Source organism: Oryctolagus cuniculus, chromosome 2, assembly GCF_964237555.1.
Source record: "Oryctolagus cuniculus chromosome 2, mOryCun1.1, whole genome shotgun sequence".
NCBI classification, from domain to species: Eukaryota; Metazoa; Chordata; class Mammalia; order Lagomorpha; family Leporidae; genus Oryctolagus; species Oryctolagus cuniculus.
In genome coordinates, this window is record NC_091433.1 from 138,774,604 (window position 1) to 138,801,484 (window position 26,881).

General features: G+C 42.1%; 1 protein-coding gene across 6 annotated transcripts in view; it reads left to right on the plus strand.

Annotated features, from left to right (window-relative positions):
- Window positions 1–8,461: 8,461 nt before the first annotated feature.
- VPS54 (VPS54 subunit of GARP complex) overlaps window positions 8,462–26,881 on the plus strand; it is a 127,270-nt gene continuing 108,850 nt past the window's right edge. For all 6 annotated transcript variants that reach the window (XR_011386619.1, XR_007916240.2, XM_008254347.4 and 3 more), the window contains exon 1: window positions 8,462–8,963. The gene's annotated coding sequence lies outside the window, so the exon portion shown is untranslated. The remainder of the gene's footprint in view (window positions 8,964–26,881) is intronic.

A 26,881-nucleotide genomic window follows, 5' to 3' on the forward strand; every position in this document is an offset into this window, starting at 1 on the left:
TTTAAGCAGAGGAGTGACAAGATCTGACTAAAGTTTATTTAAAAATTTTTTTATTTGAAAGGCAACAGGCAGAGACATACATACATTAATCCTCCCCCCTCACCCCCCCCCCCTCGCCCAGCACAGGGACAGAGAGTGAGAGAGAGAGAGAGAGAGAGAGAGTGAGTCTTCCATTCTCTAGTTTACTCCATAAATACCTGCAACAGCCAGAGTTAGGACAGGCTAACCCAGGAACCTAGAACTCAAGTCTATGTCTTCCTCGAGGGTGGCAGGGACCTAAGTACTTGAGCGAATACCCGCTGTTTTCCAGGGCATTATCAGGAAGCTAGAATCAGGAGCAGAGCCAGGCTTGGGACCCATTTTCCTAGGAGACGTGTGTATCCCAAGTGGCGTCCTAACTGTTATGTCAAATGCCTGCTCCTAACAAGTTTTAAAAAGATCAAGCTGACTATTGTGTTGAGAAAAGACTAGTAAGGTGGAAAGGCAGAAACAAAGAGATGGTCTAGGAGGCTTTTGCAACACTCCAGACTTTTGCAATAACCCAGTAGATCATTGCATTGCACAACTCCAAGTATCATTATCATCCTGCAGTCTCTGAGAATGCTGTTTCCTGTATATTATAGCCCAATAGGCACAGCCAGGGGCCCTGCAGGCAAGATGGCTTGGAGCAGGGTGGACACAATGTGAATGGTGAGAAGTGTTTAGATTTATTTTGAAGGTAGAACTAATAGGATTTGCTGACACATTAGATTTGGTATACAAGAGAGTCATGAGTGACTTCAAAGTCATCCATTAATTTCATAAATTATGACTATTCATTATACCAATTACTAAGGGGGAGTATTTTTTAATTCAATAAACACTTAATGGAAGCATTCTATGTAGTACATTTTTCCAGGTTCTGCAGGGAAATTTTTAAAAAGTAAAACAGCAGCAGAAACAGAAAACCATGTCATGGGAGTGTTTATTTTTTTTTTGTAGTCTCCATAGGTAAAAGAACCGAATGAAATAATAAAAGAACCAAATGCTGCAGAGACACGTAAAGCAAAAAATATGATGAGACTAAGAGGGAAAAGGTATCATTTGAAAATAATTTTACATTTGTCATGGTGTGCCCCCGTATCTGATTGTCATACTTCTTTTCCAGTCTGTGAGTAACATACCCACTATTTCTAATAGCAACATGACTTGTTTCCTATTCAAAGTGCTAGGCTAGATATGCTCTGTTGTGGACTCTTGTTCCAGCAGAAGGCATACAAAAGACTTCATTTCTGAGGTAGGAATGACCTGTTTCATATGCTCTTCTATTGCTGCTGTCTGCAATTGCATCATTCATGGTTTGGTTGAGAATTCTCAATCATGCCTTGGCCCCTAGTTTCTTTTTGTACAGTTTCCGACTCATTGATTTTAATACTTTCTGATAACTTATCTTCAAGTGAGGCCAATGGCTTACAAGGACTTTTGAGATCTTGTGGTTTCTCAATCCTCACCTCATCCACCTCATTCACAGCATGTCTTGCCACTTCCTGTTCCGTGGGTTTCACTAATACAGCCTTCCCAATAATACTGAGATAGTGAACATTATAATGATGATTGTGATAGTTAACATTTTTAAGTACTGACTGTGAGCTAGGCACTAAGCTATGCTATTTAAGTGCACTTTAAATGTAATCCTCACAGCATGCCTATGAAGAGGGTAATATCATTATCCCTATAGGGAAGGGAGCTTTAGGGAGCTTAAGTAACATGTCTGAGTTACTAAGCTAGAAAGTGGCAGAGCTGGATGCAAATCCAGAGTCATGAATACGATTATGCTATAACATGTCATTTTTGTACCTCATGTATATTAAACATGATGCAGGGAGAAAAAAAAAGCCAATGCTAGCCAAGTTCTCTAACAATTATCTTTCTAATGCTATGCATTGATTATTTTGCTAATTTTGCCAAGCTCCAGTTGGAGATAACATTTGCTATACTATCAGGTGTATTAGCAAAGAGCAGGATGTGAAGTGGAGCGGTTGGGACCTGAACTGGGGCACATGTGGGATGCAGGTGCCATAGACAGCAGCTTTACCCACTACCCCCAACTTTACCACTGCTCCCTATCAGTCCTGCTTTTAAAGCCATTGATACTAGAGATGGTTTGAATTGTGCAAGTACAGGTGCACCCCCTTTTCTCCCCCACACGCATGAACTCTGGACACAGGCTACAAGAAGTAGTAGTTCAAAGGCTAGACATGCCACTGGGGTGGAAGGAGTGGTCTTCAAATAGATGAAAATCAAAATAAAAAGAGGGAGGGAAAGAGGAGAGATAAAAAGAAAATACCTAAAAAGTGCTTATTGGGCATTTCATGTTATCAGTTACTAGGTTAAAATGCTCACTGTATGGCTCTGTTATTAGCCTCATTTTAATAGGAATATTAAAGTGTAAAAGAGTTATTGTATCTATTTGCAGATGAAGAAACTAAGGGTTAGAAACTGAGACCTGGGGCCAGCACTGTGGTGTAGTGGGTAAAGCTGCTGCCTGCGAGCTGGCACCCCATATGGGCACCAGTTCAAATCCTGGCTGCTCCACTTCTGATCCAGCTCTCTGCTATGGCCTAGGAAAGCAGTGGAAAATGCCCAAGTTCTTGGGCCCCTGCACCTGTGTAGGAGACCCAGAAGAAGCTCCAGGCTCCTGGCTTCGGATTGGCCCAGCTCCATCTGGGGAGTGAACCAGAGGATGGTTCTCATCTCTCTCTCTCTCATTCTCTCTCTCTCTCTCTCTCTCTCTGCCTTTTAAATAAATAAATAAATCTTGAAAGCAATTGGGATCAAAATCACATAGCTAAAGCATCAAAGTTGTGTTGACAGGTAGCTATTTGGCCCAGAGGTTAAGATGCCTCCATCTCCCATCTGAACGCCTGGGTTCACTCTCACTCCAGCTTCTAACTCCAGCTTCCTGCTAAGGCAGACTCTGGGAGGCAAGTAATGGGTGATGGCTCAAGTGATTGGGTTTCTTCTCCCTTTAATGGGAGACTTGGATAGTGTTCCAGCTCCTAGCTTCCGCCCAAACCAGCCCCCAGATATGTTGCTTCTTTGTCTCTCTCAAGTTAAAAAAAAAAAAAAAAAAAAAAAAAAAGCTGAGTTTAAAAACTCAAGGTACTCAAGGTTAGCCAAATTCCCAAGCCTAGATGTTAATCACTGTAGGTGGCAGAGCAGAAAGACTTGAGGGTACCCCCCATGTTTCTACCTGCTGGTATTCCTATTTTTGTTAAAATCCCTCTCCTGGAGTGTAAGTGAAACTTGTAACTTGCTTGTAAACCACAGACAATGGTAAAGATGACAGGATATCACTCTGTGTTGTTAGCAGATTCATTTTAGAGACTGCAGAGATCCTCCTCATGGTTTGATGAAGTAATCAGCCATGTTGAGAAAACCCACAGATGGCCTCTTAAGAGCTGAGGGCAGCCGCCAGCCAGCAAGATGCCAGGGTTCTCAGTCCTGTAACTGCATGAAAATGCATTCTGCCAACTACGTGAGTGATCTTGGAAGGAGAGTCTACTTTAGGTAAGCTTTCAGATGAGAACACAGACTGCTGTTCTGACTGCGGTCTTCCGAGGACTTGAGTAGAAGACAAACTTAGCTGTGCTCCAGCTCTTGACTCAGAAGCTGTGACATACTAAATGTTTGTCATGTTAAATTGCAGAGTTACTGGTAATTTGTACACACTAATAGAAAACTAATATATCACACCATCTTGGTTTTCCTTGCTTGAAGTCGAGTGAATGCTTCGTAAATGGCAGCTGCTATTACGATACTCAAAATGGAAACTTGGAATATCAGAGTCAAGGAGAAAGATAACAGAGAAATTTAGCAGACTTAAATCATTGTTTTCAAAGTTATCAAGCAGCTGAAACAGAAGACAGGTGCTAAGTTGAAAACTTTTAATTATTGAGTGTTTTATTATCATATACTGTAAAATTTCTAGTGGTGATTACCCACATTTAGTTGTAACATCTTACACCATACTTAGAGTTAATTGGAAAGTTTTCCTTCAATAGAATAGTCATATATCAGGGAGAAATATCAAAACAGTTTCAGTTTAGAGCCATATTGTTATAAATTATGATTTTTAAACATTTTAAAATAGCTTAGATATGATGGACTATAATAATAATTCAGGACACTGGATCAAACAACCCTGATGGAACAACTCTCAGCCTGATACTTTCTGTTCATGGGTGTACATGGTTTTGACTAACCTAAGATAATTTTATTTGGCATGCATGGGCATTGGGTGCAGACAACTCATCTGGGTGTCTGGGTTTGAGTCCTGGCTCTGCTCTGTTTCCATCTTCCAGACTTCTGGCTTTCGCATTTGGGAAGTAAACCAGTGGGTGGAAGATCTTTGCTGTGTCTGCTTTACAATAACAATAACTAATTTTTTGGCCGGCCCCGTGGCTCAATAGGCTAATCCTCCGCCTTGTGGCGCCGGCACACTGGGTTCTAGTCCCGGTTGGGGCGCCGGATTCTGTCCTGGTTGCCCCTCTTCCAGGCCAGCTCTCTGCTATGGCCCGGGAATGCAGTGGAGGATGGCCCAAGTGCTTGGGCCCTGCACCCACATGGGAGACCAGGAGAAGCACCTGGCTCCTGGCTTCGAATCAGCGCGATGCGCCGGCCGCAGCACGCCAGTATACTGCAGCGGCTATTGGAGGGTGAACCAATGGCAAAAGGAAGACCTTTCTCTCTGTCTCTCTCTCTCACACTATCCACTCTGCCTGTCAAAAAAAAAAAAAACAAAACTAATTTTTAAAAGATTATTTACGCAAAACACCCAATGTATTTATACATATTTGACTGTTATACTTGAATGACTTTCCAGTTGACAGTCAAGGTTTATTATGGAAAACAATGAGGGCCAGGTACTTATATCTTACTAAACTGCAAAATTATTTCTCTACTTGTTCCTTGTACCAGTGCCTCCTTTCTTTGTATTTATACTGAAACGTGAATGTACTCGAATAGTTTCTGTCAAATGAGTTATTAACAATGGCAGTAGTGTTCATGGGGTAGATGTAACCTCACTACTGTGACACATACAAAAGTACTCTGAACATATGGTAAATGTAAGCATATATAGGCCTTTTATGAGGGTACTATGGTGTTAGAACTTGTCATTCTCTCTCTCATAAGAATATATGACCCTGATGACTATCACCTTTCATGATTCTTAGTAAGTATAGTGAATATGGCAAATACAATGTTAGTGATTTGGTAGCTAAATATTTTCTTCATATTTGCTATTTTGAGATCAAAGAAACTTCTATCAGTTTCTTAATTTTCTATCCTCTGAGCTTTCTGGAAATGAATACTAATAATATATCTATACATTTTTATTTGTAATTTGATTCTTTCTAATACTGGAGTGATTCGAGTGATAGCAAGTGAAAATATTAGTTAACTGAAAATTTATTTAACTTTAAGTTACTTGTTTATACTTTTTGTTTTCAAACCTGATCATCAGCCTTTACTTTTCTGTTTAGGTTCAACATTATGAGTTGTTCAGAGGAAAAGGAAAAGTAAACATTGTGCTGGATAACTAAAAGAACTAAGAACAATACTCAATGTGTATTTTCTTCTCATGTTATCAACAGGTAGATAAAGAGGAGGCAAACCAGTTTGTCTTGTTTTAGTGTCTGGGAGACTCCCAATGATTACCATTTAATCCAAATGTCAGCTTGGTAACTTTTTTTGGAACAAGGTGGGGAATAAACATGAATTATTATTATTTTTTAAAGATTTTTTTTATTTGTTTGAAAGGTAGAGTTACAGAGAGAGTAAGAGACAGAGAGAAAAAGAGAGAGGCAGAGATCTTCCATGTATCTGCTGGTTCACATCCCCAATGGCTGCAATGTCTGGGGCTGGGCCAGGATGAAGTCTTTCACTTAGGTGCAGGGGCTCAAGCACTTGGGCCATCTTCTGCAGCTTTCCCAGTCATTGGAATGCCAGCGTTGTAGGTGGAGGCCTAACCCACTATGCCACAATGCCAGCCCCAATATGGATTTTTTTTTAAAAGGCTAAATCAACCAGAATTAGGGTAGCTTTTTTTTTTTTTAAGATTTATTTTATTTATTTGAAAGGCAGAGTTGAGAGAGAGAGAGAGAGAGGTTGATTCTTCATCCACTGGTTCACTCCCCAAATGGCTACAATGGTGGGAGTTTGGCCACACAGAAGCCAGGAGCCAGGAGCTTCTTCTGGATCTCCCATGTGGGTGCAGGGGCCCAAGCACATGGGCTGTCCTCCACTGCCTTTCCCAGGCCCATCATCAGCAGGGAGCTAGATTGGAAGTGAAGCAGCTGGGACTTGAAACGGTGTTGCAGGTGGCATCTTAACCTGTTTCACTACAATGCCCACCCCTCACATTTTTAATTGACAAATAATAGCTTATATTTCTGGGATACAGTGAATAATTTTGATACATGTATATATTGTAGAATGACTAATTCAATTTAGTTAACATACCATCACATCATCTACTTTTTTTAATGGTGAAAATATTTAAATTCTATCTTGGCAATTTTGAAATTACATTTTTTTTTATAAACTATGGTTTATAGGAGTACCAAAAGGTACTCATTCTTCTTGTCTAACTGAAACCTTGTATCCTTCGAACAACATAAGCCAGTCCCCAGCCTCTGTTCATCACCGTTTTTCGTTTTTTCTTTTTATTTCATTTTTTTATTTAAACATTTATTTATTTGAGAGGCAGAGAACAGGGACAGAGCTCCCACCAGCTGGTTCATATGCTGGAAACTCAATGTGGGTTCCCAGGTGGGTGGCAGGAACCCAGCAACCTGAGTCATCACCAGTGCTCCCCTGGGTCTGCAGTAGTAGGAAACTGGAACCAGGAGTGGAACCAGGGCAGGAACCCAGCACTGCCATACAAGACTCAGGCATCTTCACTTCTAGGTCAAATGCTTGCCTCTGCTAACAACCATTCTGTTCTTTGCTTCTGTGTAAATTCATCTGATTTTATAAGTGATCAGGGATTTATGAGGACTTACTACTTTATAGTTAAATTTACTTCATATTGGAAATTTATTTTCTTACCTGCCTTGTTACAAAACTGTAGAGAATTGAAGTTTGAAAAAATAAAATGTAAGCTGTCTCATTTTTTTTGGTTTTGTGTCCTTCCCTTCCTCCAGCTTTAGCATCTTTCTTTCAGAAAGAATGGTGTTTGAAGCTTTCAAAGTGATTTCTTAGAAGTGAAACTCGAGTCAACTTTGCTTTTCAGTTCCCAACTGTAACAGTTACATTTTCACTTTTGATTTGTTGAAAAGCAGCCTTATAAGTGCCTGAAACTTGCTATTAGGCAAGTAAATAGTTTCAAAATTGAACGAAAATCTTCCTAAAATGAAGACATAAGCAAGCAAATGGTTGAGGATTTAATATATATATATATATACATATTCGAATACACACATACACACATATTAAGGCACTACCTTTCTTGTGGGTTTTGTTTATTAGTTTAAGTGCTCTGACACCAAGCTGAACTAGAATACTGGTAAGACTCTGAATTAGAGGGGCTAAATGCACTATCCCACATTGGAAAACTGGGTTCCAGTCCTGGCTCTGTTCCTGATTCCAGCTTCCGCTAATGTGCACCCTTGGAGACAGCAGGTGATGGCTCCAATACTTTAGTACCTGCGGCCCCGGTGGGAGACCGGGGTGGAGTTACTGGCTTCAGGCTTTGGCCTGGCGAAGCCCAGGCTATCCAGGGCATGTGGGGGGTGAGGCAGCAACTGAGAGATCCCTGACTCTCTGTGTCTTTCAAAATAAATAAATTTTAAAAAGTATACACAAATAATCAGGATTAAGAAGTATTAATAAGAAACACACGCACACTTCAAGCATCTCAAACAGCAGGAATACCTGACTTCTGTACCAGGGAAGCATGCTAGGTGCCTGGCTGGCTGGCTGGCCTGGAATTTGGGAGAGTTGGAGGAGGACTGGGTGATGGAGCGGCCTCCAGGAGAGGCAATGCAATTTTTTAGAGTCCACTGGGTTGTTGGGGGGAGGGGAGAGGCTGGCCTTTAACCTTTGAAAAGGCAATTATCTGGGAAACTAAGCAACATTTACTTGAGGGGAGTGAAAGGAGACTTGGAATTCGTGGTAGTGTCTGCATGAATAGATCCTGGGAGGTTTGGGAACGTTTGGATTCGGCTGGTCTGGGGGTGGGCGCGGGCCACGCTCAGGGATCCCGTTCCAGTCTCGGGGAAAGCGGAAGGCGGCATCTGGGTGGTGGGGGGGGAGGGTCGTTGGGGGGGGGGGGAGTGTAGTTCGGCGTGAATTTGTCCTCGCGAGCGGGTCTATCAGACGAGGCACACGCGATCCGTGTAGAGGCCAGGCTCCTCAGGCGCCGGGCGCTTCCTCCGGCCCGGGCCGCGGCCCTCCCGCCCCGGCGGAGCCGCGCGGTGGATTGTGGGCTGGGGGCTGCAGCGGCCTCGCGGCAGCCTCCGGCGCTATCTGCCCGGAGCCGAGCGGGCCGACCAGGGCCTGGCCGGCGGGGCAAAGGCGAGGCAGTGGAGCAGGGAGCAGAAGCGCTAGGGGCTGTGTTCGCAGCGCGGCGGCGGCTCCCCTGGAGGCCGGGAATGTGGGAGAGGCGGTGGCAGCAGCGGCGGAGGCGGCGCTGCGGACCCGGGGGAAACTGCTGGCTGACAGGACACCCGGGAGAGACGTGAGGGAGTCGCCGCTGCCTCCTCTCACCTCCGAGCGGAGCTGGGCTCGAGAGGGCGGCCCTGTGCTTCCCGGGCCGACCGGCCAGCGGGCGCAGGGCAGGAAGCCGGGCTCGGGCTCGGGCCCGGCCGGGCTCCGGGCGCCCGGCAGCCGCGGAGCAGCAGCCTCGGCGCGACGTGGAGGGCTGGAGGCGGCGGCGATGCACTAGGCCTCGCTCTGGGGCGGCTGCCCGGGACCCGCAGGTAGGTGTCGGGCCAGCGCGCTCTCTGCTCCCGGGCTTCGCGGCCCACCCTCAGCCTGACCTACTGCAGAGAGAGGCAGAGAGAGGGAGGGAGGCCGACCCCACCCCCTCGGTCTCCTCTCCGGCTCCAAGGGGGCAGTTTCGGTCACAACTGAAGCTTCCATTCTCCTTTCCGCCACCTCTCCTTTTTCGCTCTCCTTCCAGGCTTGGGGCCGGCAGCTGTGCGCCCAGTCCCTCCCGGCGACCACAAACGCCGCTCGCCCCTGTCGCCCCTCTCTGGGCTCCGGGCTCTGGAACTTCCACCCCCTCCTATCTCCACTTTAGACGCTGCCCCCAAACTTTCCCTTTTCTTTTTCAGCTGGGCCCTTAGCCCCGTTTGGATCCTACTAGAATAATTTTTAAAAATGCCTTTTTTTTTTTCCTATCGAGGGAAGGCTAACCCAAAGAATAACTCGTTGTTTTGCAGTTTGGCAATTCAGCTCGTAATAATTTGTTCAGTATTTAATTTTCCTCCGTTCTGCGCCTCCCACCTCTGCATAGATATAAAGGCAGACCACCTCTGCCCTCCCGTTGTTGACTTGGGAACTTTTGCTTCTTATTAGTAGCCACTTGCTCTGTCCATGTGCTGAGTTCAGGATGGTATTTTGGACTAAAGAGGTTGCAAGCATTGGTTTCTTAAAAAAATCTGTTTAACTAGTTTCAGGTTTTGGTCTTTGTTGAGGTGCTTACATTCGAAGAGTTGAATTGTTTAGAGTTTCTTTTCTAATTGGCTCTATTTCTAATTTGTCAAACTCAAGGCAGCTTTAATAGTAAATGCTTACAACCAAGTGATACCATGATAAATTACTTGTAGTGTACTGAGAAATGTGTTACTCTGGTAGCATAAGCTGCTGATCTTGATGAACTTTTGGAAGTCTGATGGGGAGCTCTAATTGGAAAAGTACCTTGCAAGTCTACAGGATTTCTAAGCAGCTATGATGAAACAGATGGAATGATGGGATTTGTTTGTTTATTTGTAGCACACTTTGATTTCCTAGAAATGGGTATTGGTATTCATCATTGCTTTTGAAATGTTTGGGTAAAAATGATTAATAAGTGTAATTGATATGGTATGGTTTGGGGGATTAGATGTTTACAATTTTATTGATCTGAGTACCTTTAAATTATGTACTGGTACCTTCTGAATTATTAGACTATAAATATGAGTTATTACAGTCTTAAGATCACTTTTTTAAAAAGATTTATTTTTAGTTTATTTGAAAGGCAGAGTTACAGAGAGAGGAAGAGGAGGAGAGAGAGAGGTAGCTTCCATCTGCCGGTTCACTCACCAAATGGCCACGATGGGCCGGGGTTGGACCAGGCCAAAGCCAGGAGCCTGGAGCTTCTGGCTCTCCCAAGTAGCCCAGAGCCCAAGCACTTGGGACATCTTCTGCTGCATTCCCAGGTGCATTAGCAGCGAGTTGGATTGGAAGAAGAGATGCTGGCCTTGCAGGTGGAGGTTTAACCTGCTATGCTACGCTATAGCATCGGCCCCTAGAATCACTTTTATTTATTTATTTTTAATTTACTTATTTGAGAGGTAGAGTTACAGACAGTGAGAGGGAGAGGGAGAGACAAAGAGAAAGGTCTTCCATCCGCTGGTTCACTCCCCAAATGGCCTCAAAAGCCGGAGCTGAGCTGATCTGAAGCCAGGAGCTTCTTCCTGGTCTCCCACAGGGGTGCAGGGGCCCAAGTGCTTGGGCTATCTTCCGTTGCTCTCCCAGGCCACAGCATAGAGCTGGATTGGTAGAGGAACAGCCGGTACTAGAACCATTGTCCATATGGGATGCTGGTGCCGCAGGCCAGGGCTTTAACCTGCTGCACCACAGCGCCTGCCCCTAGGATTACTCTTAAATGAAAAATAATTTAATGGTTTTGTTTGGTAAAATTATCCAAAGTTTACTAGGAAAAGATGATTAAATTTGCATGTGTCTATGTTTTCTGGCAAAGTTAAAATTTATTTCTGGATAAGATAATAAAGTTTTTATGTCAGAGTTAAAACCAAATCTTACATAACTCATGAAATGGCAAATTTTACAGACTTTGTTCTTAATCACATTTCTTTTCCTATCAACAAAAGTTGATTAAAATTCCTTTTTCCTGTTTTTAGCTTTCTAAACCAATTTTTATTTGCGAGGCAATGAGAGACAGAGGGCACAAGTGCCCCATCTGCCAATTAAATTTTCCAAATACCTGCACATTGTAGATCCTAGGCAAGGCTGAAACTGGGAGCTGGGGACTCAGTCCAGGTCACCTATGTGGGTGGCAGGGACCCAGCTTCTACAGCTATGACCTGCTGTCTCTCAGGGTATGGGTTAGCAGGAGGCTGGGATGGAGAGCTGGAATTCAAACCCAGAGGTACAGATATGAGGTGTAGGTGTCAGCTGGTAGCCCAACCTGTAGGCCAAAAGCCTGCCTACCTCTTCTTAGCTTTTTCAGAAACAGCTTTCTTGAGATATGATTAACATACTCATTTGAAGTATACAGTTAAATGATTTTTAGTTATGCAAAACTTAGTTAGGCAACCATTATGGTAATGTAGTTTTAAAACATTCTCATCATCCCCAACCCCTGAAAGAAACACACTTGTTCCCATTAGCAATTACTCTCTATTCTTCCTATCCTATCTCCACTCTAGGTGGTCGCTAATTCGCCTTCTGTCTCAACATTTCAATATAAGTGCTATGGGCTCATAGTTTCTTGATAAGTTTTCTTTAAAAATCAATTTACATGTTTAAAATCTTTTATTTGGGTCAGGGAATAAATAACAGATCACCAGTATTGAAAGTGATTTTGTAACCCTTCTTTGTTTATACTCAGTGTAAATAGAAAGTTTGGAGAAAGGAAGAAGTTATCATGAATGGCTTCAGTGACTTTAAGAAGTATTTTGGTCATTTGGGGATGAGTAGGTAAAAGTTGGAGGAATATTTTTGCCATTGAACATCACAGCATCAGGGTTGGAAAAAGCCATAAAGGTCATCAACTTTCGTCCTGCCTTCCTCACAAATAGTTGGCAGGAACCACATGAGGAAAGTTGAATAGTAGAAGCCCGAATCTCTATGATGCATGGCTTAAAAACAACAGTATGATCTTGTAAAGCAAGAAATGGGGTTGGAAGTTCCAAGTGTTTGGGACATGAGGCAGGTGTTGTGGCATAGCAAGAGACACCCAGATCCTATAACACAAAACCTGGGATTGAGTCCTGCCCCAGCTTCCTCCTAATGTACCTGGGAGGCAGCAGCTGATAGCCTAAGTACTGAGTCCTTGCCACTTAAGTGGGAGACCCATGTGTAGTTCCTGACCCCTAACTTTAGCTTGACTGAACCCTGGCTATTGTGAGCATTTGGTGAAGAATTAGTGGATGGAAGATCTCATTCACTCTCTCTCTTGTCTCTTTCCCTTTTTCTCTACTATGCCTTTCAAATAAATAAATAAATAAATAGCTTTAAAAAAAAAACCAGATGGACTTAAAAAAAAATTGTTTCAGACACCTGCAGCATCCCATATTAGAGTGACAAGATAAGATAGGAATCAGCTTCCTGTAGTGCATACGTGGCTCAAGTATTTAGGTTACTGCCACCTACATGAATGACCTGCATTGAGTTCTAGTTTCCTGGCTTCAGCTTGGCCCAGCTCCGGCTGTTGGTTGGCATTTCTGGGGAATGAACAAATTAGCTGGGAGATATATGTCTGTTCCTGTCTCTGTCTCTGCCTTTCAAATAAATGAAAATAAATAAAAATTCAAAAAAATTGTTTAGATTTTCATATGTATGCATATGTATGTATGTACCTGTGCATTTGACATTTTGTTAGCAAAATTGGGAAAGAACTGGACATTCCCCCAACTTTGAGTAAAGCAGATGAACAGTGTATCCACATAGATAATATCTGTGTAAGAAAATCCTCTAAAAAGGCTTTTACCTAAAGATGTATAGCAAATTTATCATTTAGGTATCTTCTAGTACTATTTTTTTTAAAAAAAATTTGTATTTATTTGAAAGTCAGAGTTACAGAGAGGCAGAGGCAAAGATAGAGGTCTTCCATCCACTGGTTCACTCCCCAGATGGCTGTAGCAATGGCCGCAGCAGGGCCAATCCGAAGCCAGGAGCTTCTTCTGGGTCTCCCACGTGGATGCAGGGGCCCAAGGACCTGGACCATCTTCCACTGCTTTCTCGGGCCATAGCAGAGAGCTGGATCAGAAGTGGAGCAGCTGGGACTCCCAACTGGCGCCCATATGGAGTGCCAGCACTGCAGGCAGTGACTTTACCCACTATGCCCCAGCACTGGCCCTCTTCTTGTACTGTAAACATCTTATTTTTAAAAATCAATTTTCTTTGTAAGGATTCAGTTATTTACTTGAAAGAGTTATACACAGAGAGAAGAAGAGGCAGCGAGAGAGTCTTCCATCCTCTGGTTCACTCCCCAGTTGGCCGCAATGGCTGGAGCTGCGCTGATCTGAAGCCAGGAACTTCCTCCGGGTCTCCCATGCAGGTGCAGGGGCCTAAGGGCTTGGGCCATCTTCTGCTTTCCCAGGTCATAGCAGAGAGCTGGATCGGAAGTGGAGCAGCTGGGTCTCGAACTGGCACCTATATGGGATGCCAGCACTGCGGGCGGCGGCCTTACCCACTATGCCACAGCACTGGCCCCCAAAATCCAAATTTTTGACTTTTAAAAAATATTAACGGGCCGGCGCTGTGGCTCACTAGGCTAATCCTCTGCCTTGTGGCGCTGGCACACCAGGTTCTAGTCCCGGTTGGGGCGCCGGATTCTGTCCCGGTTGCCCCTCTTCCAGGCCAGCTCTCTGCTGTGGCCAAGGAGTGCAGTGGAGGATGGCCCAAGTACATCGGATCAGAGCGGTGCGCTGGCCGCGGAGGCCATTGGAGGGTGAACCAACAGCAAAGGAAGACCTTTCTCTCTGTCTCTCTCTCTCTCACTGTCCACTCTGCCTGTCAAAAAAAAAAAAAAAAAATATATATATATATATAAACTAACAGAGCTAGTTGTTGGCTTTGTTTTTCAAAGATTCAGAGCCCTAACATCTGAAACAGTGACTCTTTAAGAGCAGTTTTGTGCTCCAAGGGACATTTGGTGGTATCTGGAGACATCTTTGTCACAACTGAAGGAAGAATGCTATTAGCATCTAGTCAGGATGTGCTAAGTATCCTATTTCACACAAGACACTCTCCTGTCCCCTCTAACAAAAATTATCTGACTTCAAAATGTCAATAGTGGTTTTCTAAACCTGGGGTTTGCATGATTCTGGTAAGGGCCTGAGCTAGTATTCTTGACTGCCACCATGTGGAGAAAACATTTTCTTTTAGAGAAGTTTTTTTATTATTATTTTTTATTTGAGAGGTAGAGTTACAGAGGGAGGGAGGGAGGGAGAGAGAGAGAGTCTTTCATCTGCTGGTTCACTCCCCAAATGGCTGCAAAAGCTGGAGTTGAGTGGCTCCAAAGCCAGGAGCTTCTTCAGGGTTTCCCACACGGGTGCAGCGAACCAAGTACTTAGGCCATCTTCTAGTGCTTTCCCAGGCCATAAGCAGAGAGCTGGATTGGAATAGGAGCAGCTGGGATATTTATTGGCGCCACAAGTGGAGGCTTAGCCTACTGTGCCACACAGCCAGCTGGCCCGAAAAAAACATTTTTTTATGCAAAGGCACAGTTAGGTTTTTCTGTATTTCTTGTTGTCCAGATTTGAACTGTAGTATATATTTTTTTAAAGATTTTAATGGGGCCTGTGCTGTGGCATAGCAGGTAAAGCCGCCTCCTGCAGTGCTGGAATCCTATAAGAAAGACCTCCCTCTCTCTCTCTCTCTCTCTCTCTCTCTTTCTGCCTCTCTCTTTCTGCCTCTCCTTCTCTCTCTGTGTAACTCCAACTTTCAGAGTTACAGACAGCGAGAGGGAGAGACAGAGAGAAAGGTCTTCCACCCAATTGGTTCACTCCCCAAATGGCTGCAGTGACCTGAGTTGATCCGATCCGAAGCTAGGAGCTTCCTCTGGGTCTCCCACATGGGTGCAGGGGCCCGAGGACTTGGACCATCTTCTACTGCTGCTTTCCCAGGCCATAGCAAAGAGCTGTATCGGAAGAGGAGCAACCGGGACTAGAACCGACGCTCACATGGGATGCTGGCACCATAGGCCAGGGCTTTAACCCACTGTACCACAGCGTTGGCTACAAACTGTGGTATTTAAAGTTGATTAATTGGGGCTGGCACTGTGGCATGGTGGACATGCCACATGGGCGCCAGTTCAAGTCCCAGTTGCTCCACTTCCAATCCAGCTCTGCTATGGCCTGGGAATGCAGTAGAAGTTGGCCCAAGTCCTTGGACCCCTGCATCTGCATGGGAGACCTAGGAGAAGCTCCTGGTTTCAGATCTGCCCAGCTCCAGCTGTTGTGGCCATTTGGGGAGTGAACCAGCGGATGGAAGACCTCTCTCTCTCTCTCTCTCTCTCTGCCCCTGCATCTCTGAACTCTGCCTTTGAAATAATAAATAAATGAATATTTAAAAAATAGTTAATTAATATACATGGAATGAACTGGGAAAGAGTGTAATCTCTTATTTTTTAACTGGTCAACTTTCCTGCACAATCATATGAAAGTAATGGTGATGTAAGTAAAACTCCAACTATTAAGATTTTTCTGGATTAGCATGAATGTAGAATCATTAGATACAATATTCAGAATAAATTATGTGGTGAGATTAGATTTTTTTTAAATACAATGACCTTAAATGGAATTTTAGAAAATGGGATAAGTTTTCATGGAAAACAAGGTTATAGGTTTGGAGAATTTTATGTTTTAAACAGTTGACTTTTTGACTAATACGGACTTAAGAGAGTGGGTGTTTGTGGATGAATATTATGGTAAAAGTATGGCAAATTTTATGTTTTTTTCTATAGAGTAAATAGGTCATAGGATTTAGATCCTTGATCCATTTTGAGTTGATTTTTGTATAATGTGTAAGATAGAGATCTTGTTTCATAGTTCGGCATCTACAGATCCAATTTTCCCAGCACCAGTTGTTGAAGAGACTGTCCTTTTTTCCAGGGATTGATTTCAGCTCGTTTGTCAGATTAGTTGGTTGTAGATGTTTGGATTAGTTTTTCAGGTTTCTATTCTGTTCCATTGGTCTATATGTCTCCACCAGGCTGTTTTGATTATAACTGTCCTGTAATATGTCTTGAAGTCTTGTGATGCCTCTGGCTTTTTGTTGTTTAGGATTGCTTTAGCTATTTGAGGTCTCATGTGTTTCCATTCAAATTTTAGCATTTTTTTTTTCTAGATCTGAGAAGAATGTCATTGATATTTTGGTTGGAATTGCATTGAATCTGTAAATTGCCTTTGGTAGTATGGACATTTTGATGATACTAATTTTTCCAATCCATAAATATGGAAGATTTTTCCTTTTTTTGTGTCTTCTATTTCTTTAATGTTTTGTAATTTTCATCATATTTATTTGGAAGAGTTGCACAGGGTGTGTATTGGGGTGGGGTGGGGGGCAGGGGAGAGAGAAAATCTTCTACTTGCAGGTTCACTTCCCAAATGACCACAATGGCTGGGACTGGGCCAGGCTGAAACCAGAAGCCAGGAGCTTCTGCTGGGTCTCCGATGGGGGTGGCAGGAGCCCAGACTTGGGCCATCTTCTGCTGCTTTTCCCAGGCCATTATTAAGGAGCTGGATTGGAAGTAGAATAGCTGGGACAGACTAGCACCCATATGGGATGTAGTCAACGCAGGTGACAGCTTTACCTGCTACACCACAACTCCAGTGCTCTTGCACTGAGTTTTGAGGCAGTGGAGTCAGGTTAGATGAAGACTGAATATAAGCCACTGAATTTAGAAATCAGGTTGTTTCTAACCTTTTCCAGATCTGAGTGAATGGTGAAGATAAAAGATTGCTAATGAAATGGACCAAAGAGAGAATAGAGGTTTGCCGTGAAGGGAAGGCAGGAAGTAGCTTGATGAGAGAAAGTAGCTTAATTTGGTACTTGAACTTTTTTTTTTTTTTTTTTTTTTGATGGGTTGGGGAACACATTGAGGACAGGAAAGAAAATAATTAATAGAACAAGGTCTCAGATGAAGTGTGAAGAGTTTAGATCAGAAGATTTGGGGGTTAACTCTGGAGCAAAGAGTGGACACCTATACTGTACCTCAGAAAGTTAGGAGTTGTATATAGGTGAGAATTATGTACCTTTGAATATGGATGGAAAAGCCATATCTGAGAATTTTTTTTATTTTGTTGTTTCAGGGGTAGAGAATATCCAGCCTGTGGGCTGTATAAGGCCCACAAATAATTTGGTCTGACCCTGTGAAGGCAACCACAGGCAGTACTCGAAATTCAGTGGGTCTGAAGCAGGCAAATTTTTAAGTTGGTGGTTTTATATGGCCTGTGAATGATGTTATAGATATCCAAATGGCTATTGGCAGAAAAAAGGTTTCCCACTTATTTATTTATTTTTAAAGATTTATTTATTTATTTGAAAGTCAGAGTCACACAGAGAAAGGAGAAGCAGAGAGAGAGAGAGAGAGAGAGAGAGGTCTTCCATCCGCTGGTTCACTCCCCAATTGGCCTCAATGGCTGGAGCTGCACCTATCTGGAGCCAGGAGCTTCTTCTGGGTCTTCCACGCGGGTGCAGGGGTCCAAGGACTTGGGCCATCTTCCACTGCTTTCTCAGGCCTTAGCAGAGAGCTGGATTGGAAGTGGAGCAGCTGGATTTTGAACTGGCACCCATATGGGATGCCAGTGCTTCAGGCCAAGGCGTTAACCCCCTGCGCCACAGCACTGGCCCCTTTGTATTTATTTGAAAGAGTTACACAGAGAGGAGAGGCAGAGAGAGAGAGAGGTAGGGGGAGGGGGGAGTCTTCCATCCAATGGTTGGCTCCCCAATTGGCCACCTATCTGAAGCCAGGAGCCGGAGCATCTTCCAGGTCTCCCACACGGGTTGGAAGTGGAGCAGCCGGATCTTGAACCAGCGCCCATGATGGGATGCCGGCACTTCAGGCCAGCCCCGGAAGCAGTGTCGTTTTAAGCACGGGGTTAATGGAAGAGGCTGAAGAGAGTGTTGAAAGTGTTAAATATACTATGTGGAATGGAAAAGAAAGATGACTGAAGATAAGTGAAAGAATTGCTGAGCAACTTCAGCGTCTCATATGAAACTGAACCTCATAAATTTGTAATCTGCCTGCTTTGTAGTTTTCTCTGGCATAATTCTGCAGCCAGGAATAAAGACAAGACAGATTGTATTGAAGATGAAAGAAGGAGGAGAGAACTGAAGATGTAGACTGTTGAGGTAGTTGACCACAGGATTCAGGTTAAATAGAGGAGCCAATAGAGCAGAACTGGGCCAACTAGGACCCTAACAGTGGGTAGTGATATAGGGCTAATGCCAAACAGTGGTTAAATAAAAGATGACTATATTGTTGATTTGGGGCTAAAGTAATAGTGAACCATAGAGTTATTTGCTTGTTCTTTAAGTTAACATTTAGTAGTTGTATTTTCATTTGAACCATTTACTGAGCTAATGCAGATGAGTTTCTAGCTATTTTGCTTTATTTTTCTTTAGATGAAAATTCCTTGAAAGTATCATTTTTATTCATAATATTTATTGAGTTACTTGTTTAGATTATTTAAAAACCATGCCCTTTAGAGACTTAGATATAAAATCAATTTTATTAACAAAGGTAAATTAAGTTATACCATATTATTATTTTTTAAGATATTGATTTTCTTTTTTTGTCAGATTTTTTTTCTTTTTTTTTTTTAACTTTTATTTAATAAATATAAATTTCCAAAGTACAACTTTTGGATTATAGTGGCTCCCCCCCCCCATAGCCACCCTCCCACCCGCAACCATCCCATAAGATATTGATTTTCTCACTGTTCTGTTGCCTAGTCCAAGATCAAGGTGCCAGCAGGTCTGGTATCTTTTTTTGTTTGTTTGTTTTAAAAGATTTATTTATTTATTTGAAAGTCAGAGTTACATAGAGAGAAGGAGATGCAGAGAGAGAGAGGGAGGTCTTTCATTCATTGGTTTACTCTCCAAGTGGCCACAACTGCTGGAGCTGTGCTGATCCCAACCCAAGAGCCAGGAGCTTCTTCCAGGTCTCCCATGTGGGTACAGGGGCCCAAGGCTTTGGGCCATCCTCCACTGTTTTCCCGGGCTATAACCAAGAGCTGGATCAGAAGTGGAGGAGCCGGGTCTTGAACCGGCACCCATATGGGATGCTGGCACTTCAGGTGGCGGCTTTACCTGCTATGCCAGAGCACCGGCCCCACACCATATTATTTGTATTCTCGAAAGATGCAAGGTGGGGATTACCCAAAACAGTAGATAAATCCAAGTGTCATTTTTGTTTCTTCTTAGGAATGTGTTAATAATACATGGTTTCTTTTAACAGTTGTTTTCAAAGTAGAGTAGATTATCCAGATTTTGTTATAAATTTGTATTTTTGTAGGATTTAAAAATTACTTCTTTCTCTGAAAGGGAGAGACAGAAGGGGAATGCTCCCCATCTGCTGATTCACTCCCGAAATGCCTGCTAGGCCAGGCTGAAGCCAAGAGCTAGGAACTCAGTCTAGGTCTCCCACCCGGGTGGCAGGGACTGAACTCTTTGGGACATGGCCTGTAGCCTCTTGGAGTGCACACCAGCAGGAAGCTGCAATCCAGAGCAGACCCAGAACTCCCAAGCAGCATCTTAGCACTGTGCTAAACCCCTACCCCTCTTTGTAGGGATTTCAGTAAATATCTAATAATATACATATTTAAAACATTTATTCTCCAATAACTTTGAATGAGTGATTTGAGGTTTTACTTGCTAATATTTGGTCAGGATGCCAAAAACAGAATTACCAGTGTTCTAATTTGGTTTACTATCACTGACAAAAATTTCACTTGTAATAAGTCATGTTAGTGGCTCAGAGAAGTAAATAAAGCATCCATGCTATTTTTGATTTTCATTGACTTTTTGTTTTGTTAAGATTTATTTATTTATTTGAAAGGCAGAGTTAGGGAGAGAGGGAAAGGGAGGGGGAAGGGGAAAGGAGAGGGGGAGATGGAGGGGGATGGGAAAAAGGGAGAAGGAGAGGGCACACTGCAGGCTGTGGCTTAATCCACCACAGTGCCAGCCCCCACTGACTTTTTTTACATGCATATTTTACAGATTTTTATCTCACTACAGTGTTACCATTCAGATCCAGACCTGTGATCCTTAATTAATTTCAGTGATTTCTAAAATGCTAAAAATCTCTGAGTGCTGAAAACAGACATTGCTTTTATTTTGAATAATAAGTAGATTTAAAAATTATATATTTCTGATAATATTTCTGATAAAGATATGTGAGATATTTTTATAAGGCATTTAAATATCTAAATCTAATATTGGAAATAGTTATAATTTTTATCCTTCTAGCTCACTTTGTTATTTTCTTCACCATGACTAAATCAAAAGTAAATACACAGGTGCCGGCGCTGTGGCGCAGAGGGCTAATGCCAGCATCCCCTATGGGTGCCAGTTCAAATCCCAGCTGCTCTACTTCCTATCCAGCTCTCTGCTATGGCCTGAGAAAACAGTGGAGGATGGCCCAAGTCCTTGGGCCCCTGCACCCGCCTGGGAGACCCAGAAGAAGCTCCTGGCTCCTGGCTTCAGATTGGCACAGCTCCTGCCGTTGTGGCCAATTGGGGAGTGAACCAGTGGATGGAATACCTCCCTTCCTCCCTCCCTCCCTCTCTCTCTCTGCCTCTCCTCTCTCTGAGTAAGTCTTTCAAATAAATAAATAAATCTTAAAAAATAAACAAACAGCTTCAGGAAACACATGATTTCAGAGTTTTTTCTTTTTTTTTTAAAGATTTATTTATTTTACTTGAAAGCCAGAGTTACAAAGAGAGAGAGAGATCTTCCATTTGCTGATTCATTCCTCAAATGGCCAAAAATGGCCAGAGCTCGGCTGATCTGAAACCAGGAGTTAGGAGCTTCTTCTGGGTCTCCCATGTGGGTTCAGGAGCCCAAACACTTGGGCCATCTTCCACTGCTTTCTCAGCACATTAGCAGGGACTTGGATTGGAAGTGGAGCAGGCAGATCTTGAACTGGCACCCATATGGGATGCTGGTGCTGCAGGTAGCTGCTTTACCTGGTATGCCATAGCGCCGCCTTCAGAATTTCTTTTTAGGCACAGGGTCTCAACTATCAAATGAGGATGCAAAAAAAAAGCAAATTAGATTACTACAACTTTTTTTGCTCTAAGATTTATTTATTATTTGAAAGGCAAAGTTAGAGAGACAGAGATAGAGACAGAGTCCCAGGGAGATCCTCCATCTGCTGGTTCACTCCCCAAATGGTTGCAGCAGCTGGAACTGGACCAGTTCAAAGCCCAGAGCCAGGAGCTTCCTCCTGATCTCCCATGTGGATATAGGGGCTCATGCACTTAGGCTATCCTCCTGTTTTCCCAGGCCAGTAGCAGGAAATGGAATTGAAAGTGGAATAGCCGAACCTGCTGTGCTGGCTTTACCTGCTATGCCACAGCACCGGCCTCTACAACTGTGTTCTTATTTTCTGGGTTCCTTTAGGTTTTTCCATGTTGTTTTCATGCTTAAGATAGATACATAAACACTTATTATGACACCATCAATTTGTTAATATTTCTTGGAAGTCCAGATTTTCATGTTAAGTTTTCTCTTCATTATTAAGATTGTTATGACCAACAATGTGTGTAATATAAATTTTTAAAAAATTTTGAGTATTTGGGCCGGTGCCATGGTGCACTAGGTTAATCCTCTGCCTGCTGCGCCAGCATCCCATATGGGCACCGGTTCTAGTCCTGGTTGCTCCTCTTCCAGTCCAGCTCTCTGCTGTGGTCTGGGAAAGTAGTGGAGAATGGCCCAAGTGCTTGGGCCCCTGCACCCACATGGGAGACCAGGAAGAAGCTCCTGGCTCCTGGCTGCGGAGCCAGCTCTATCCAGAGCAGTTCTATCCATTGCGGCCATCTGGGGAGTGAACCAACGGAAGGAAGACCTTTCTGTCTCTCTCTTTATCACTGTCTGTGATTCTACATGTCAAATAAATCTAAAAACAAAACAAAAGCAATTTTGAGTATTTTAAAAATTGTGATAAAATTAGATTTTGTTAAATGACAAATCTTAAATCCTATAGAAACATGTTGCTCTTTGTGTCTCATATGTATGAAAGAGGCTTAACTGTACAATTTTCCAGAAATTGCCATTTAAAATTACAAAAATGTACAAAACACTTCAAAATGTGAGATATTTCAGGTATTTTGCAGGCCAACAGCAAGAAGTCAGCTGAAGAATAAAACTAAAGAGAAATTAGAAAAATTATGGAGAAAGTTGATGGGCAGAGCATTTACTACGGTAAAAAGTAATCTGGTTTCTATCAAACTGCCCTTTGGTAGGACATTACAAAATGCTTGCTTAGTTTATTTTCTTATATCTACTAATACTAATAAATTTGGGGGGAATCAGGCTTGCAGTTTTTTGTTTGCTTTAAAAAATAGCAATGAGTATTTTTTTTTCTGTTTTACGAAGTCCAAAATTGTATAAAAAAAGCTACCTTTTCCCAGCTACATGTAAAAAATAATTTCCGCATTATCTACATCTTCTTGATTTATACGTAGATATGTTATAAAGTTTCCTTTATAAGTTAATTATTTGGAATTCAGAACATATTTCTTGTTGAAAATGGTAAAATGATAGCCTATAGTAGAATGTATATCCCACATTGTAGCTGAATGATTATCCCTTTGCTAATAAAGATAAATTGCACTGATGAATATGTATATTATGTTTTGTTGTGAGGGGTAGTTTTCTGGTAGTCCTAATCTTATAAGAGTGCTATTTCAATTAGATGTTAATTATTCCTACCATTTAATAGGAAATAGACCAAAGTAATAATCAGTTATCAGAGTGAGTAATTAGTTGCCATCAATAATTGGATTTTAATTTTTTTTTTAATTGGTGAGGCAGTGTGATACAAGGACAGAGATACAGGATTTAGAATCAGGAAATCTTAATTTAAATCCCGTTTCACAATTTGCTAGCTAAATGTTGTGAAACCAAGTTACTCTTGAACTTGTTTCATCATCCATAGAATGTAGCTCATTGATTCATTCACTGATTGATTCAGATTTGTTTCTTACTTGGTTGTTTTGAAGAGCAGCAAAATAATCTGAATCAAAGTAAACTAGTATGAACTATATATCATGTTTAGTCAAATACATATTCATGTAGTTCTTCCATTGTTTAATTCCTTGCCATCCTTCATTTCATTATTAACATATTTTCACTGCATTGGCTCTAGGACTTCAGAAACAGTGGTAGAAATGAGGCAATCCAGGTTTACCTGAGTCTTAGCTGATCTTTTCCTCCCATCCTCTCCCTCACCCCCACATTGGTAAGGGCATTAGGCCCAGGAGTAGGATATGAGGCAACTTTTCTAGGTCACTTTGCTCAGTTTCTCACTGTTGCTTGATGGAGTTGTTTCTCCAAGTGGGGTCTAAGGTGCCTCAGTCCTTGGCCATGATACTTCCTTTGTCTGCCTTCCCTCCCCCAGCGCATCCCACCTGGTTCCTGTGTCTTAACACTGGCCATCTTCTTTTTCCATTGTGTTTTCTTGTTTCTCTTCAATCTTACCCTTTAGTTGATTTCTTGCTGTTTGTTTACAATTACACTTGTCTCTTGGAACCCACAAAATTCTTACTCTTACTCTTTTTACTTTACCCACCAAAGAGATGTTGATTTTATTACCTTTATTACTTTTTACCCTCTGTAGTTTGGCTCTGTCCCAAACATTGTCTTAAAACTGTTGTAATACAGTATCCTTTTTGAAGTTTGTAACCTACTTGATCTATGTGTCACAAGTTGATGCTACTATTCACAATTTTCTCCCTCACATCTGTACTTTGGTCTGTGTAAGGATAGTATTTCTGATTGCTTTCTCTCTTTCCTTTTAAATTGTGACGTTTGCCTCACTCCTTCAGAGCTTTCATTGGCTCTTTATTGCACTTCCTACCTTTGTGATACCTTTCCTGTGACTACAATTAAACACTTTATCATTGCTGTATAATTTAACTTGGGGGGCAGTGGTGGAAAATTCAGGGAAACAGAATTTTGTTCTGTAAGAAAGAACTTTTCCTTAGAGCAATTATAGTTGTTTAACAATAATGATCTGCTTTTGAAGTAGTTAATTCTCCATTACTGAGATTTTTCAAGTGAAGGCAGAAAGACTCCTTAAAGAAAGATTCATGTATTAGGTAGAGAGATGAGACAGATAATCTTTCAAAGTCTTGTCCAACCCAGAACTTGGTATTTTAATTTCATCCATTCCATTCCTATGGATTCAGCTTTGACTTGTATTCAGTTGTCTTTTAAAGCATTATTTCCAGCCCCTCCCCCATCCTTCTTCTCTCCCAGTTTTTGTCATCAAAGTTTCTTCTGTTCTAGGCCACTATGTTTTCTAACTTTACCATCAGTTTCTGATATTCTTTCACCCCTCTTTTTCCCTTTTACTGGCATGGCAGTGAGGACCGCTGTCTATGCTTTGGCTTCTTTTCTGAGAGTAAATTATATCTGGCCATATTGGTTTGCTATCTCTTATCCCCCCCTTTCCTTTCTACCCCCTAGGATTTCAAGTGCTCAAGCAAAGAAAAGAACACCAGAAGAAGAGGCTCAGGATCTTAAAGTTTAAATTTATCTTAAAACTTTGTATGGCACAGTCCAAATGTAACTGCTTACTGTTTATTTTAAAAGTAAGAAGTTTATAATGATATTAGCTGCAGTTGTTTAATGAGTGCCTGCTCTTTGCCAAGTATTGTGCCATGAGCTTACATAAGATATTTCTTTTAAATCTTACAACATCCCTGAGAGGAAGATGCTGTTGCTGTTCCATTTTAAAAATGAGGAAACTGAGAGGTAGGAAGGTAAGAAAGTTGTCAAAGGTCATAGAAGTGAGGCAGTAAATGACAGATCTGCATGCTGTGTATGGCCAATACTCTTCCAGCTCATATATTGTGCTACAAGAAAGAGATCTGGAATCAAATGTTAGAAAGTCTTGCAATGTTATTTATACAAACAAGAAAATACATCTTAGACTTAGAATTTTGTATATGTATATATTATAAATATTTTCATCTGCTTGAAAGGCATAGAGAGAGATATAGGGAGAGGGAGAGAGAGAGAGAGAAATTCCATTTGCTGATTCATGCCCCAAAATGCCTGTAACAGTTAGGGCTGGGCCATACCAAAGCTAGGAGCCTGAAACTCTTATCTAGGATTCTCACCTGGGTGGCAGGGGTCTAAGCAGCCTTCATCTACTACCTCCCAGAATGCCTTAGCAGGAAGCTCCACTGAAAGTGGAGTAACTGTGACTTTCATCTGTACTCTGATATGGGGTGTGACTTAACCTGCTGTGCCACAATGTCTATTTTATATTGTTCTGTATATACATAAACTTAAATGAGACAGTGTTATGGCTTTTATGTCCTTACCTCCTTGTCTACAGTGTTAATTCATTTGTTCACTGATTCAGTGAACATTCATGTAGTTTATTGAATGCTTAAACTGTACTGGCTGTGGTATAGGAAGGTGATATAAGTTTACCAAATAGGGGAGACAGAAAACAAACAGGTAAATAAATAATCACTTATAATGAAAGAAAGTAGTGCGAAAGACCACAAACTTATGAAAACTTATGGTAGAGAATGATTGGTTTGTAAATGTGTGTTAGGTGAGGAAGATGTCCTTCAAGACAGGGGTCAGGAAAGACCTTTTATCCCACTTGGCAGAGATACAACCACTGTTAACATTTTGTTGTTTACTTTTACATATATTTTCTATTCAGTGGCTTCAAAAAGTTCATCGAAAATGCAAATTATGAAAAACCTGCAGTATTTCAGTTATTTGCATCAAAATAACTTTAGTTCCACTTTGCTATTCACTTTTTTGAAGTACCCTTGTATAAGCTATAAAAAGTTTTTATATCAAAATGGGATTGTGCTGTGTATTCTATTTTGTAATACCTTAATTGTATCTCTTGAAATAGTAGCCAAAAGTTGTTTTCTAGTTTCATTACTTTCTATTCTACCCCAACCTCTGTAGTCAGAATTCTACTTCCTCTGTTGGAGTGGACCTTGTATTCTGATAGGACTAGTGACTTCCTGATTGCCAAAGAAGGAGTTTTTGTTGTTGTTTGCCCGTAATATTTTATTTGCCCACTCTGGGCTGATACTTCTCTCTTGCTCTTTCTCTCTCACATTCTTGGATTTTCCTTCTTGCCTTTATCACTAACTTCTCTTTATATCTGTCTTTAATCTTTTTCTTTAGAAGTCTTGGAGTTTTTTTTAGGTTTTGTCTATAGCCTTCCTCTCTCACTAATACTCTCCCAGAGAGATGTATTCAACATCAATGTCTTTTTTTTTTTTTTTTTTAAGATTTTCTTTAGGTGCCGGCACTGTAGCACAGTGGGTTAAAGCTCCAGCCTGCAGCGCTGGCACCCCACATGGGTGCTCGTTCGAGTTGGCTGCTCCACTTCTGATCTATCTACCTGCTAATGTGCCTAGAAAAGCAGTGGAGGATGGCCCAGGTCCTTGGATCCCTGCACCTGGGTGGGAGACCCAGAAGCAGCTCCTGGTTCCTGGCTTCAGATCAGCCCAGCTCCGGCTGTTGCGGCCATTTGGGGAGTGAACTAGCAGATGGAAGACATCTCTCTCCGTCTCTCTCTCTGTCTGTCTCTCTCTCTGTCTCTCTCTGTGTCTCTGTGTGTGTGTGTGTCTGTGTCTATCCCTCTCAAATAAATAAAGTCTTTTTTAAATTTTTTTAAAATCTTTTTTTGACAGAGTTTATAGACAGAGCGAGGGAGAGACAGAGAGAAAGC